Source organism: Sparus aurata, chromosome 10 (genome assembly GCF_900880675.1).
Source record: "Sparus aurata chromosome 10, fSpaAur1.1, whole genome shotgun sequence".
NCBI classification, from domain to species: domain Eukaryota; kingdom Metazoa; phylum Chordata; class Actinopteri; order Spariformes; family Sparidae; genus Sparus; species Sparus aurata.
In genome coordinates, this window is record NC_044196.1 from 10,104,054 (window position 1) to 10,119,964 (window position 15,911).

The 15,911-nt window shown below is 39.4% G+C and overlaps 1 long non-coding RNA gene across 1 annotated transcript; it reads right to left on the bottom strand.

Moving 5' to 3' along the window:
• Window positions 1-14,145: 14,145 nt before the first annotated feature.
• Window positions 14,146-15,448, bottom strand: LOC115588995 (uncharacterized). Its single transcript, XR_003985440.1, has 3 exons — window positions 15,411-15,448; window positions 14,841-15,200; window positions 14,146-14,685 (listed from the first exon to the last, which is right to left on the bottom strand). It is a non-coding gene; the product is annotated as an uncharacterized LOC115588995 (long non-coding RNA).
• Between the last annotated feature and the right edge of the window lie 463 nt (window positions 15,449-15,911).

Consider the following 15,911-nt stretch of genomic DNA (forward strand, 5'->3'; position numbering starts at 1 on the left):
ATCCTGATGAGAAACTTCACAAACTTGTTGAAACGGCAACAAGAAATTATAAATAACTGGTGCCTTCTTTCAAATTCGGCATTAAATACAAAACATTCAGATGTTTCCTTCTTTGTAAAAAGTGTCAGTTCTTTGTGTTCAAATTGCATCTTGTCTGCTTCTGTGTCTGACGTGTTTCTTACCTCCCAACAGCTGTTTCAACTGATTTCAACATTTACAACAAATGTATTCAAGAATATCACATATTGATGGGAAACATTGAAAATTGAACATATCCAGAAAACAAGAACAGCCTGCTTCTTTGGAGAAAATAGACTCACCAGACTCCATTTAAAAAACGCTCAATTTTAAGAGTTGTTGCGTTACTAGTAACTGTAAACATGTCATGAAGCTCTGTCTATAACAGATTCTTAACTATCTAGGCCAACTTGTTAATTCGGCAAGCATTATACATTAATATCTTCCTTTCTTTTTGTAGAAAACCTTTGAAAAAATGTGTTTTTTCCAATGAAATGACCTCATTGTGAACTACTACTTTCTGCACTGTGGGCAGATGTTACACATGCTAACATGAACCTGGGCTGCTTTTGCACAGTTAGAATTAACGTATTTCTTTGCTTTTACAGAAACAGTTAAATGTTGTGCAGAGCCTCAGATAAAGACAGAAATGATGGCTGAGGACACCTTATAACAGCTGTATGCTCCCCCTGCTGGAGCCCGCTGGTAACTACTACTGTTGATGTTAAACTGGTATTTTGATCATAAAACATGAGAAAACACAAACACACTGTACTCTAACTGCTGCTACTGACACTGAACACTATGGCCATTAACTATTGTGTAACAACAAAATCCTCATATATCAGAATATGAATAATAATATGTATGAGGTCATAAAATGTAAAATCTTGATGTGACTTGCTAATAATAACCAGAACTCCAGCTGTGACACTGAGAGCAGACTGGTGCCATGTTTGACATATTCCTCACCAAAATAAACATGACAGTCATGTTACATAACATATAATAGATGCAGGTTGTGTTTGGAGTGCAGAGAGAAATGGAAACTCCACTGGAGCACCATGGATGCTTTTCGTCTTATTCAGTATATGAGTCGTGGTGCAGGTGAGCCACTTGTGGTCACAGTGAGTATTACAGAGAGAAACACTTGTCACTTGGCCTGACGGTGTGTTGAGGTGTGCAGACTAGTGGAGAACTTTTATTATTTCATATTAGACAAAGTGGTGAATCAAGGAGAGTAATATCTAAGTTTTTCAGACCAGTGTTCATTGACTATAACAGTAAGTCCTGACGGTGCAGCACTGAGCTGTACAGGGAGTCTTCTTCTTCTTAAAGGATGGTAACACAGTGTACCAGTGTGAGGTTACCAGGTAGCAATGATAAGGACATGTGATTTAAGTTAATACAGAGACAGGTCAATGAAACGTCTTAAACTTTATTACAAATGAACACTATCAGGTGGATGAGTCAGTCAGTCAGTGTACTTGATAGACCCCAGTCACTGTGCAGGTGAAATAAAATCTTCTTCCACAGATCACCACAGGGGGCGCCAAACCACACTAACTGATACCGACACAATGCATGTGCTCCTTTTTACCTCTGAGACGAGGGCGGCTGTAGTTGAGTCCCAGAACGCCAAGTCAAGGTTACCTGAGAGCCTCATTCTCATAAAGTTGTAGTACTCTCTAAATAATAGTGATCTGATTTTAAACGTTTCATGTTCTTTGACTCTTTTGCAGCTAAAAATGTCACCCTGCTTTACTCGACTCAACTTCTACTACAAGAGGAAAAAACACTTCTGGGGTGTGAATGGTGACACTGTCTAATTCTATCTATCACAGCATCACATCTATAAGTGTGAAGTTTAACTGGAAACATATTTCAGTCATGCTGCTGAGAACTGGCTTCGCGTGTTCTTCTCACTCTAAGACACACTGCAGTTTATTTTAGTATTTTGTTCATGATATTTTATTTCCCTCATGATGATCCTATTTGATATCTGGAGTCATTGTAGTAACATGAGGCAAAAACCAAGTCATCTCAGTTTACAGATATCTTTACTCCATCTTATCAGGCTGCAGCTCACAGGACAGGTCACGGCTTACAGAGTAAAAGTTGTGGAACATTGATAGCTGATATAAAACTCTGCCTTTTTAGATTAATATCTGAAGACACCTGACTGATAATCTCTTCTGTTTTGTTTTAATTTTAATGTGATGAAATATGATTAAATCCAATGATTTTATGTTTATTGGTTGTGAGTTAAAGATGAGGAACAAACCTTTATGAGGGAGATGAGCTTATAGTTTATTCACAGTGGACAGGAAATGTAAACATGTCTAAGTGTGCTGTAGTCAACACCTCTGCAGTAGTTTGAGTTTAGTGTGAAGGGAAAGTAAGAACAGTGTCACACAGACACTCTGAAGAAGAAGCTGATGAAAAACTCTGCTCTCACGTTTCTAAGAAATGTAACTTCTCTTTTCTTACTGCAGCATATGAATCAATACAAAGTAGGAAGTTGGATCAGAAGCAGAGTGACAGTGTCGGTGCTGGATGTGAAGATGGGTCACGCTCTGCTCGGTGTGCTCGGGTTATTCTGTGAGTACATCTGTGACTTTCTATGTGATTGTCAGTATTTATATCAGTGTAGTAGTTGTGTAGACATGAACTTTGTTGCTGTTTGTCTTGGTTCAGATTGGAGGATTATGTTAAGTTTATTACTTAACAGGTTACTTACACACTAGTTTGTGCACATGTACCTGGACAATGCATGTACAGTATATGATCACAGGTATTATGTATATAGCTGTGGAATTACATGTATGGCTTATTTACCAGGCCTTTATATATTGAAGAGGTTTTTAAATGTGTTTCCCACCTCTGTAGCTCTGTATCATCACAGAACTGTGTGATACTGTTGACTGATAAACAATAGTGTCATGATTCTGGTTTTATGTCCTTGTATTTTGTCTTGTGTCTTGTTTTTCCATGCCCTCATGTGTCCTTAAAGTTCTCCTGTGTATTTTCCTATGTTCCCTCTGGCTCCCTCTGTCTATTGCTTTGTTCCCTTCATGTTCCCATGTGCTCCTCCCCTTCGTTATCTCACCTGTTGGTCCACCTCACCTGTTCCTCGTCTTGTCATCAGTGTCTGTATTTAGTCTCTGTGTTCCCTTCACTCCCTGTCTGGTCATTGTTCTTGTCAGCGTCCATCTTTGTCAATGCTCCAGTTCTTGTGCCTGCTCCTGTCTGTTCCTTGTTCCCCCACGGTATGTGTTTTTGGATTTGAGTTTTGTATTTTTCCATGTTTGATTTGAACTTTGCCTTTTTCTTTGTACTTTGTCTTGCCTTTTTAGTTGCTACTTTGCCTTGCAGTTTTTGTTGCTACTTTGCCTCTTGCCCCTGTTTTGTCTGCTGCTATTTTTGTGTTCAGCTTTGAAATAAAGCTCGCCTTTTGTTTCCCCGTATCCTTGCCTCCCGTGCTTAACTGCATTTGGGTCCACCTTCCCTTATCCATACTCTTCCCTTAAAACCCCGACCTGACAAATAGTTGTCACTGATGAAACTCCAGCTGGATTTTGTATTTGATTCTGGTATAATGAAGTTTTCATCTTTATTTTAGTGCTGAATACACTCCTGTACGGACATGCTGAGGGTGACTAGTTATCTTTTCTATATTTTCTGATTATGTTTGTCCTGTATGTCACCTGCTGTATCACTCTTGATCACTTGTTTTAGCAGCTGTGTTTTTCCATATGTGTCATTTTACTCAGTGCACATGAAATGACTGGATTAGTGCTCAGTTGTTCAGGGAAGCTACTTGGAAAGTGTAGCTCTGCATGATGCCACTGACTTCACACTGGAATAAGTTTGGTGACTGTAAAAATACTTTAGTTTTTAGTCTTCATTATGGCCCAACACTGTGTATAGTTGTGTGATACAGTCACTTACAACAGTCTGTCAATCACTCAGTCATTGTGGGCGGTGACGTGGTGTGTTTGCTGCCACATGCTGTGTTTCTCGTTATGACCTCTGGGAGCTGCAACAGTCACAAGTTGACAAATGCTTCACAAACAGATGATGACAAATTACAAACCAAACTAAAGTGTCTGATATAATCAAAGTAATCATAAACTACAAACCTCCAGAACAGTTTCAATGCTCTTTGGCGTCATTCTGTACATTTTTAACTTTATTTCTCTATGAGTAATAAAATCACTGTTAACTGTATCCAGCAGCTCTGTAAAGTTACCGTCTCAGAGTTCAGCAGCAACAGTATAACTTATTTATAAGCCATGTTGATCATGTTTTGCACTGTATATGTATGATTAATTCAGAACGTGAGTAGTGGTGCACTTCTGCCTCTGGAGGTCAAAATGAGTATTACAGAAAGAAACACTGAATTTTCATCTCAAACATTTTTGCAGTCTTACACATGAAAAAAGAACAAATGTGTAAATCTGGTCTTCTGTATATTTGTGTTTCCTTTCTGTGAATTCTTGAACATGAACAGTTCCAAACAAGGCTGTTGTGACTCTGCAGCCAAACTGGACTGAAGTATACAGAGGAGAGAGGATCACTCTCAGATGTGAGATCAAAGATGGAGGAGACACTGAGTGGGAGTATGAATGGAGAACAACCAGCTCAGAAAAACCTTCAGATCAAAATGAACACAGTATTACATCTGTGACTGGATCCCACAGTGGAGACTACAGGTGTAAGGGCAGAAAGAAACATACGCAGCATTCTTCAACAGATTGGAGTGATCCCATCAAACTGACAGTATCATACAGTAAGTCACATCACATTTCTTTCAAAGTGAAGATTATACAGCTCATTAAAAGCCTGTTTTTGTTCATGTATATGTTTAAAGTAAATCTCCAGTATGTACTGATTGTGCAGAATGTATCTGATCCACTATCAATACATGTTTTCATTTAAACATTTTCCAACAGAACCCCGGCCTGTCCTCACTGTGTCTCCATCATGGCTGAGTGCTGGAGCCTCAGTAACTCTGAACTGCAGAGTTAAAGATCCATCTGCAGGATGGAGGTTCTACTGGTATAGGTCTATTCCTCGTCCAACAGACAATCTCTCCTATAGACTTGAGCAGCTACCTGGCAGCAGCAGTGGGACTGAACAGGATTTCTACATTGTTCATGGACAGACACACACAGCACGATATAGGTGCAGAGCTGGAAGAGGAGATCCAGAGTATTCTACTTATGACAGTGACTCCAAGTATGTGTGGTCTGCAGGTCAGTTTGTTTCTCTCTCTTAAGAAACAGATGTTATATCAGCTCTGTTCATCTTGTTTCTAAATGATAAACAAACAGTATTTTAAAACATTTGAAATAATTCACTGGTCTTATGATCTTGCCTCTCTCTCTTACTAGCATCAAGCTAAACTTCATGCTTTCCACGTTACTGCGTGGAATTTACTTGTTTCCTTCTGTCCTCACTCTTTAACACAACACACAAAAAGACAGATATGATATCTTGGCTAAAACTCTGCTGTCATTTACAAAAAGTACTTTTAGTCTGGATACTTAAGCTCTTCTGCTTACAGCAGCTGTAGTCACTTGGTTGTCATTTTAAAATCTAGTCAAAATTATAGCAAGAGGTCGAAGTAGAAATCATAATTTCACCAAAATACTGAACTTTCTTACAATAAAAACAAAGCTAAGGACTATTTGAATGGAGGCATTTTCTATCTGAAGATCTCTGTGCTCTGTTTGACCTCTTATCACATGTTTTTCAGATATTCACTCATCAGCATCTCTCACAGTGAGTCCTGACAGAGCTCAACACTTCACCTCTGACTCTGTCTCACTGAGCTGTGAGGGAAACTCTACTAAGTGGAGAGTGGTGAGGTTTTCAACTGAGGACAGCGACTCATCAGCCTGCTCTTACTGGGGGACAATGACTGGATCAACATGCAACATAAAAACTGACTGGACCAGTGATGCAGTGTACTGGTGTGAGTCTGGATCAGGAGAGTTCAGCAACGCAGTCAACATCACTGTACAGGGTATGATTTCATTACATTGTGTTTTTCTTTGACTTATTACTTCAAACATCCCGTTGTGTGTTGAGGAGGACAGCACACTGACATGTTAAGAGTTCTGCCCAACGCTCTGCTTCATCATCTCTCCAGTAATTAATGGTTTTCACTTAATAAACATAGTTGAGTATTTAATCACACTGTGATTTTAACCATGAATAAATATAGATTTATGGCTGATGTGTTCTTCAGTTTTTAGGTCCATGATCACCATTTAAAGTCCAGTGTGAATGATTTAGTGATATTTAGCTGTGAGTTTACAGATTCAGCCAACTGAAAGGGTTCTTGAACATTAGACACACAAGGTGTATGAAGATGAAACATCAGATTTTATGATCACTGTTAAATCAGTGACAACAATGTAAAAGAAAAAACCCAGTATGTCTTTTCTCATCTCTCTACATCAGCTCATTCTCAAGTTCCTCAACCAGCTGATCTCTGACTGAAACCTGGTATTCTTTGACTGTTTAACAGATGGAGATATGATCCTACTGAGCCCTGCCCGTCCTGTGACGGAAGGACATTCTGTTAGTCTGAGCTGCAAATTAAGAAGTCAAACATTTGACTCCATTGTGTTTTTCTATCACAATGAGAAAGTCATTCAAAATGACAGCAGATGGGAGTTAAATATCTCTGCAGTGTCAAAGTCAGATGAAGGATTCTACAAGTGTCAACACTCAGGACGAGAGTCAGCACAGAGCTGGATGTCAGTTCAGGGTGAGTAGGATTAAAACAATTGCTGCATTTTCTTGTAAACTGTTTGTTTTTGACTGAGAAATAAATTCAGATGAATATTGTTTTCCTAGTTATTCCAGCGGTGTCCAGGCCTGACAGCTGTTCATTTCCTGTACTGTTGATTGTTGGGCTGGTTTGTGGAATCGTTCTTGTTATTCCTCTGCTCGTTTTGTTTTGCTACAGAGTGTCCAAGAGTGAGACCTTCTTCTGTTATTACATGTTCTTTAATTATTCAAATACACTCACATACTTTGACCTCATGAGAGAGAACAGCAGTATAACAACCATCTAACAACAAGTGTCTCTTTCACAGGTTCATGCTTCGTCAGGTAGGTGCAACACTCATCTCATGTTGAATGTAACATCAGCACATTTTTATGTTCCTGTTTAAATGTTCTGTATCTGATACGGGTTGCAGACCAGTCCAGTCTGAGAGCGCCAACGCAGATCGTGTGGACGACGAGAATGATCATTACTCCACCCTTCTCCATGGTAAGCAGTTAAACTAATATCATAAATCTCATCTTACATACTTATACACTGGGGTCCAAAAGTCTGAGACCATTGAAAATCTCCAATATTGTCACATGAACCTGGAAATAATCAAGTGCTTAGAAAATGTGAGACTCAAGGTTCCTAAAGGGGCAGTGCATGTAACAATATAAACTGTGAAACACTTGACAAACTGGATCAGTTGTATCCAAAGACACAAAGTGACCACACCATCAGAAGATCAATAAATTTAAGCTTCGCTCCCTGAAAGATAGAAAAGCAACTTCATCACAGATACAGAATTTGATAAACACACACAAGAATCCAATCAGGAGAAGTGTGACGAAGGAAAGCTGTCTTGTAGTCGTCTCGAGGACGATCAGCCGTTCCTAAAACACTTCTTAGTTGGTGAACAAGACGAAAGACTGGAGTTGGGTTAAGAAACACCAGAATTCTGCAAATCAACTTTTAACTCAAACTGTAGGCTGATATTATTATTTGCAGAATATAATTGTTGGGTTGTCTCAGTCTTTTTGAGCCTATAAACACATTTTCAGTGATCCAAAGAATCTGAGCTCTCACATGATTCATTAGTTGTTACAGTTTAAGTGATTAAACTCACCTCGTCTTGATTTTCATTTCTCTGTAGGTGATGTTTGTATCTATGACACAATCAGAGGCTGTCAAAAAGCTGAACATGGTACAGTTTATACCTTTTATTCACCATGGAGCTGTTATGAATACTAGATTAAGACTATTAACTGTCAATGATTCAATGATCAATTCTTTAAGATTAATCCAATTATCTCACATATTCTATTATTGATCGGAAAAACACTGAGAGTGAGACTTGAGTTCTTTTTTAGGGGGGAGAGAGACAGTGAAATGTGATACAACATGTTGATTGTGACTTCGATCTGAATCTTTCTGTTGACTTTGTTTCTTTCAGCTCAATAAAGAAATCTGTATCAACTAAACCAATGGAACAGAAGATGACATGAAAAACTCCATCTGTACTTTGACAGCTTCTCTGTGATCACTGTGTGCAGCTGTGCTGAACAAACAACACACAGCATTTTGTAAAGTTATTCTAAAAGCAGCTCATTAAAAATAACTATCATATGGTTTTAATCTTCTGTTGTATTTGGTATAAAGAGTTTAGATCATCACACATAATCATTGAAATGTTTTGTTGTTTACATCCAATATGTTCTGACACCTTTGTTGTTGTTTGTTGTTGCAGAGAACAAATATTATGTGTAGACACCAGAGATGGACAGAGTACTCGACCCCAGTACTTGAGTAAGAGTGCAAATACTATTGGTCAAAATTTACTCTGTTACAAGTAAAAGTAGCTCAGTCGACATGTTACTCGAGCAAGAGTAAAAAAGTACTTGCTTTTAAAGGTACTTAAGTATCCAAAAGTCCATGCTTTTAAATTTACTTTAGGAAAAGTCAGAGTAAGAGTAAATTTCTTATTTTTTCACATCAGTGAATAACTATAATTTCTTCTAAATGAATTTAAGGGCCTTTTAACTCATGTTTCTGAGAATTAACTCTTTGAAACCACCTGCACTGATGTGCTTGCTTTTAGAACCACAATGTTATATAAAGCCTGCAGAAACACTTATAAAAACAAATAAAATGAATGGGATCACAGGAGGACAGCAGATGTTGCAGATGTTTATTAACAATCATTAAAACTGTAACCAAATGAACCTGCACCATCCAACTAACTCTCTATCATTTAGCTAAGTTGGGAACTGGAACCCCCTCAAAGACCAATGTTGTCCCCAGACCACTGGTTGAGAATCACTGCTTTACAAAAAACTACATCTGATGGAGCCATTGTCGCGGTTTTGTGTTGACAAACGCAGTCGAGAGCGTAGCTACTTTGGTGGTATCCGTATGGGGAGGGATGACGTGTTTCCACTTTTACGTAGATCCCAGTGGAGAGCGTGCACTGTGATAGGTTTCCTTCTTTGACAAACACAGCTTGTGTCCAATAGTATTTTAGAAAGGGAAAAAAAAGGGCAGACCTGAAAGTAACGAGTACTTTTCAGCCTTCCTAGAAATTAACTTGAGTAAAAGTAAAAATATTTCTCTTGGAAATGTATTCAAGTAAGAGTAATAAGTACCAAAGAAATCTAATACTCAAGTAAAGTACAAATCCTCTGGATATGTACTTAAGTACAGAACTCAAGTAAAGTTACTGTCCACCACTGCCAACCTGTGACAACATGTGGATCAGCTGCTGCTGCTGCAGAGAAGATCAGATACATCATCAGCTGTGAGCTTCACTTTGATTTACTCTCAGTCTGTGCAGGAAGAGGAGGATCATTGAAACATAAAGAGTATGTTGCTCTTGGTTTCTTCACCTTAATGACAGCTGACAATATCTTGGACTTTATTAAAGAGTCTTATAAAACATGACATGTTCTGTTTGTAGGCCTGTAGGTGATTTTCCAACACATGGCTTTGTGTTTCCAGTCTGACACAAAGTCTCTCTGAGTCTTCTGGAGAAAACACGAAGTGAAGTCAGTTACAAACTGCTTTACAGGCCACGTTAATGACCAGTGACATCACAGTGGTGAAGACTGCAGGTTTATAGCGGCCAGCAGCCTGAACACACACAGAGAGCGACACAGACTTTGATCAACACCTTTACTTTTAGAGGGCTGGTCTGAGCCCAGAGTCAGAGACCTGACACACAATCCTCAGGTGGTTAAAAGCCAAGTCTCATGTCCACAGGTAATAGAGAGTGTCCAACTTCACCGCAGCATTTGTATCCCTGCCCCTGCAGTCGCCAGCAGATCTCGCTGTTGCAGGAGGTCAGCTGGAGTTCAACTTGAACGCATCTAAAGTCTTCAAGTGTTCAGGGAGGAGTTAGCAGTTAATTCCTCAACACTCCCTAACAACGGACCTTGTTGATGAGGTGTGACGGACCTGTCGGCTCAGGTGTCTTTCCTCCGAAATCACCGCAAGAAAGAGCGCCATTGTGCATCTAGTTTGTGTAATTATCATGTACACCATATACGAAATGTTCAAATAATAATAATAATAACATTGCATTTTATTTGAAGGCGCCTTTCAAAGCACTCAAGGACACCGCACATAACAACAGTACAACAAAAGACAGAACAAGTACAGGACAATTTAGTGCAAATGAATAGATAAGTAAGAGGATGCAATTACATGGTGCCATCTCGGCACAGAATTCAGACTCTGCAGTTCTCACCATACAGGAAGTCAACCGGGCCGGGTTAGGCAGTACTGAGCTTCCAGGGTGAGAATAGTGCCATAGAGTGGAATGGAGAACAGGCAGGAGTGTGATTATATGATTAGGCTGATACAGAGCAATCCACGCGGAATAAGTGTGTTTTCAGGCGAGATTGGAAGTGGAAGTGGTTAGATTGGCCGATGAGGTAAAGAGCTGGATGGTAGAAGAGGATCGGAGGGTGCAGGAGGGTGTGTGGGTATGGATCAGTTCAGCGAGATATGATGGTGCCAGGTTATGAAGGATCTTGAAAGTGAGGAGTAGAATCTTGAAATCGATGCGGGATGTGACAAAGATGTAGCTTCGCCTCACTCTTGGTACGCCATCTTTCTTGAATGCCGAGGCAGCTGGTGACGTAAAGAGGTCAGACGGAGGTGTTTCTGTTACCACTAGAATGAAATGGACACAGCGCCACCTAGCGTACCGGGGAATGACATGCTCCGGTCCAATAATACGATTTTCTCACCGGCATGTATACTCAGATAATTGCAGTTGTCTGATTGAGTAGCATAGTCGAACTATGGCTGTAATCTGACTAAGCTGTGCATGTAAACGTACTGACAGTTTGATCCACACATGATCCATCACTTACAGGCTCGTCTGTGTCAGTGTGTTAGTTTCCTTCACAGCAGGATGAGCTGCCACTCCTTCATGTGATATGCTCAACACACAGTCTCTGTTCACCTCACGCTTCATCAAGAGAACAGCCACCAGGAACACAGTGGAGCTGCTCTCTGGACAGAAACAACTCAGGAGAACACTTCAGTGCAGCAGCTTGTTCTTTACAGTTTTTCTCAGCTGCTAAACACAATTTCTGAACCCTTGCTCCATTTTCTGACAACATCAAACACAAATCCTCAGCTTCAAGCACTATTTACAAAACCTCTGACTCCTCGTGCAAAACGAAACTTTTGCCTCAAAACAGATTTACCTGTGTTCAAAACCAAACACTGCTCTCAAATCATAAACAAAGCGATCAGAATGATATACACTATCAAGCAGTCAGTAAACAATAAACCAAAAAATAGAAAACACGTTGTTCAAATCATATAGTTCTCAGGGAGAAGTACATTTTTAATCTTAAAACAAATGTTCATATTTTTCCGTCACTGTCTTTTGATGAATGAAAACATGTTCTATCATAGTAGCTCAACATTGATCAGAAATTATACTCTGCTTTGCTCTTTGCTATTGTTTTTGTTCCTCCTCCTCCTTGTACCCCTGTTTTTACAGCACTGTATCCTACATCTCACAAACTTGTCCTTTGTTCCTGTGATTCTGTAATTCTTGTTCTTTGTTGATATGAACCTGCAACCAATCAAAATCTATTGAGCAGTCAGTACTGTAAACAAATGGAAAGCACAATGTTCAGGGCCAGACTATTTGTTTATTGTCCAGTATGCAGCCTACAATGCACTGTACTCCAGTATACAATTCAAAAATCAAAGGAGTAAACATGTGATCATTGTGCTTCTTCTTGTCTTTGGGCTGGATCAGGCCAGAACACTTCGTCCACATCACAAGCAATATAGGGGTACAAGGAGGAGGAAGAACAAAAAATATTGCAAAAAGCAAAGTAGAGTATAATTTCTGATTAATTTTGAGCTACTATGATAGAACATGTTTTCATTCATCAAAAGACAATGACGGAAAAATATGAAATTTGTTTTGAGATTAAAAATGTACTTCACTATGAGAACTATATGTTTTGAACAATGTGTTTTCTATTTTATGGTGTATTGTTAACTGACTGCTTGATAGTGTATATCATTCTGATCGCTTTGTTTATGATTTGAGAGCAGTGTTTGGTTTTGAGCACAGTTAAATCTGTTTTGAGGAGAAAGTTTCATTTTGCACGAGGAGTCAGAGGTTTTGTAAATAGTGCTTGAAGCTGAGGTTTTGTGTTTAACTTTTTCAGAAAATGGAGTAAGGTTTCAGAAACTGTGTTTTAGCAACTGAGAAAAACTGTAATTTGAGTGGTTGTGTTTAATCAATGACATGTGTTCTCTATTTGTATTTGATTGTTGCCACTTGTGTTTACCAGTATGGATGACATGTGCATTAGAGTGCAGAATGTGTTTTGAGAATGAGAATGTGTTTAGAGTTCTGCTGAAAGTCTAGGTGAGATCTGCAAATTGTGTTTTACCATGTGAAATGGTTTAAGGTGTTGACAACAGACTGCACAATTAACTCAATGAGTTCAGGCAACTGTGAACTTTGTTCAGCCAAAACGATAATATCATCATCATCATCATCATTATTATTATTATTATTATTATTATTATCATTAGTATTATTATTATTATTAGTATTGTTCTGATCCTTGTCTGGACTCCAGCAGGATGTATTGAAGTTTTTTCTCTTCCATCAAATGAAAACAATTAAAAAACAGTGTTGTTATGTTTCTCTTCTGTTGTGACATCGTGTAAACTGTCAGACTGTTCTGACCGTCTGTCCAGATGTTTTCTACAGCTGTAACTTACTCACTGAGCTTTAACCTTTCCTTGTTGTGCTGTAAAGTAAAGATGTGTTGTGGTCAGCAGAGGGAGCTCTTTATCTTAATCACCAGTTCAGAGATCCTCACCTGGCTGCAGGTGACAGCTGAGATCATTTGGACCTTCAGGTTGTTGAAATGTGACTGAAGGTCACAAAAACGTTCACATGTTGTGTTTTCTCTGTGATATTTGATTTAAATGTGACTTCTGACTCAGTCTGTCTCACATTACTGGAGTATTTCAGTACATCAGTGTCACAGATGAAGATGTTTGACCTGATTAATTCACAACTCCTGAATAAAAGTCTCTGACTTGTTTATTGAACCTTTGAATTGTTTGTTAAATGTAGAGGTTGTTTAAAGTCGTTCTTTAAGTGTTTATCTTCAATGTTATTCTCATATCAACTTCTATCCTACAGAATCTGTGTGGTGTTGAGTTTGCTGCTGTCTGGTAACAGCTGGACTTTATTCTGTTTGGAGTGAAACAGCAGCTTCATCAGAAACTTGAGTCTCCTTCGTGTCGACCCAACAGGTTCCCAGTGGACTGATTCAACTTGTGATTCAAACATTCAGAGTTTATATTTTTAAACTTCTGTACTTGAACAGATTATGATGTGAAAAACTAAAATCAATCTAAATCTTAACATAAAGGAGAGAATTTGTCAAACAATAATCATCTGTCACCACAATCCCTCCGAGCTCCTACAGTCACAATGATGTTACACAGTAAAGAAATAGAAAGGTATATTTTCACCTGCTGGAAATCAACAACAGTCACATTTCATATCTAAGAGCAAAGTGATGAAGTGTTTCACAGAGTCAGAATGATTTACAGAAGGGTCACATTTTCAGTTTAATCTCACAGGGAATTAAAACGCACAACTATATAAAATATAAACCCTAGTATACATATGTACATATATAAATACATATATAAAATTCAAATAAAAAGTTTGATGATATATAACATGTACAGTTTCAGTTGTATCACAATCAGAATCAATTCTATTCAGTTTTGTTAAGAAAGTTTTCACATATGAGGAATCTGTTGTTGTGTTTAGATGCAAAAGAACAAACACAAAAATAACTGAAGACATGATAACATATAAATGTAAACAGGATGTCTGACATGAATTGTTCATGTTCTCAGCACAGATAGAAAATCTGTCGTCCAGCTGCAGGTGGAGTCATCACACTCAGCAGGGAGAGATTGTTCTGTAGCAGAACCAGGATGATGGTGTTGAAGTCCACAAACAGCATCCTGGTGGAGGTTTTCAGAGGAGTCCAGGTGCTGGAGGATGTAGTCATCACTGGTGCTGAGGTGTTGTGTTCTGAAGTTGTCTGTCCTTACATCTCATTAACATGTTGATAAAACAATTTCTTCCGTTTCTACTGTGATGTAACTTTTCTTAAGTCTTCCACTGGAGTCTGAAGCAAAATCGTGTTTAACAGACTGACAGTGAATGAATAAAAGAACAGCAACACATACAGGTAGCACTGCCAGTCCCCCCACATCATAGAGGGTGATTTTTCCTGAACTTGCCCCCTTTGGCCTCTCAGGTGTGTCTGTGTCGGGTCTCTCAGGTTCTGGTGGATCCCTCGCTGCTGTAAAGAGACCAAACAACAGAACAGCTGAAGTTGTGACATATTTCTCTGATACTGTGAGAATGAAGTGAAGGATTGTGGTCATCCTCACTACTTTTCTTCAGGTTGTTATTGATCCAAAAAAGTTTTACTGACTTCAATTCAACTGAACTTACCAGAGACGTTGAGCTGACATTCACCAAAGTCCACACCATAGTTTGTCATCACATCACACAGGTACTGTCCTGAGTCCTCAGTCCTGAGTCTGGACACATGAAGTCTGAGTCGTCCGTCTCTGAGGACGTCTTTGTCCCACTGGACTCGCCCTACAAACTGTTGATCCCGAGACTATGGGATCACAACACCTCCACGTATTTCAAACAGGACTGAGACTTTGTGATCAGTTTTCATCTGACAGAAGATATAAAGTGAGTCGGGGGAAGTGTCAGCTGTGGTTGTGAACGTCCATTCCAGTGTGATGTTGTGGTTCTCCTCTGCCTGATAGGAGGTCTGTGTCACATTCACTACAAATGTTCCTGTTGAGGAGACAGAGAGGGAAAGTGAGGAGCAGACACACTGACAGCTTTAACATGGCAGCCTTTAAACTCCATCTCCATGTTTGTGTGGACAGTTTAGTGACGTCTCAGAGCTGCAGAGGCTCATCAACATCAGCTGTTTGCTCACATGTGGGCCACTTTAACTGCTTCATTGAATCACAGTGTCAGAAAGTGAAGCTGTAAACTGACCACAGACACAGTTGAGGCTGATGAGCAGCAGGATCCTGCAGATCATCTTCTCCCTGTGAGAGGAGACAGAGGTGAAGAGTCATGTGATCACAGTTCAGTCCTCACATGTACCACAACCAACATCTACAGTCTGTCTTTAGTCTTCTACGCACTCCTCTGTCTTCATCATCCTCATCATCACACACAAGGACTTCCTGACTGGACACAGTCTGGATACTAACGCTAAGCTGCTGTGTTGTTCTTCTGACACAAGATGGCGTCAAAAGTCTGTGAATAACACAGAACACATGCTGCATGGAGGCACACAGACAAAGAGGGTGTGGATTGTTCAGCCTGTCTGGTTGTAAAGGTGTGACGACATAATATCAGTGATATAAAAATAACATTGAGACACTATGAACACATATAAACTTTTTCTCTGTAGTTTCTGGGCTTTCCTCCTCGAAAGGTGTTGGCGTGTAGTTCGACGATAAAAGAATTCTGCGGAGGCAAGGCTGGGTG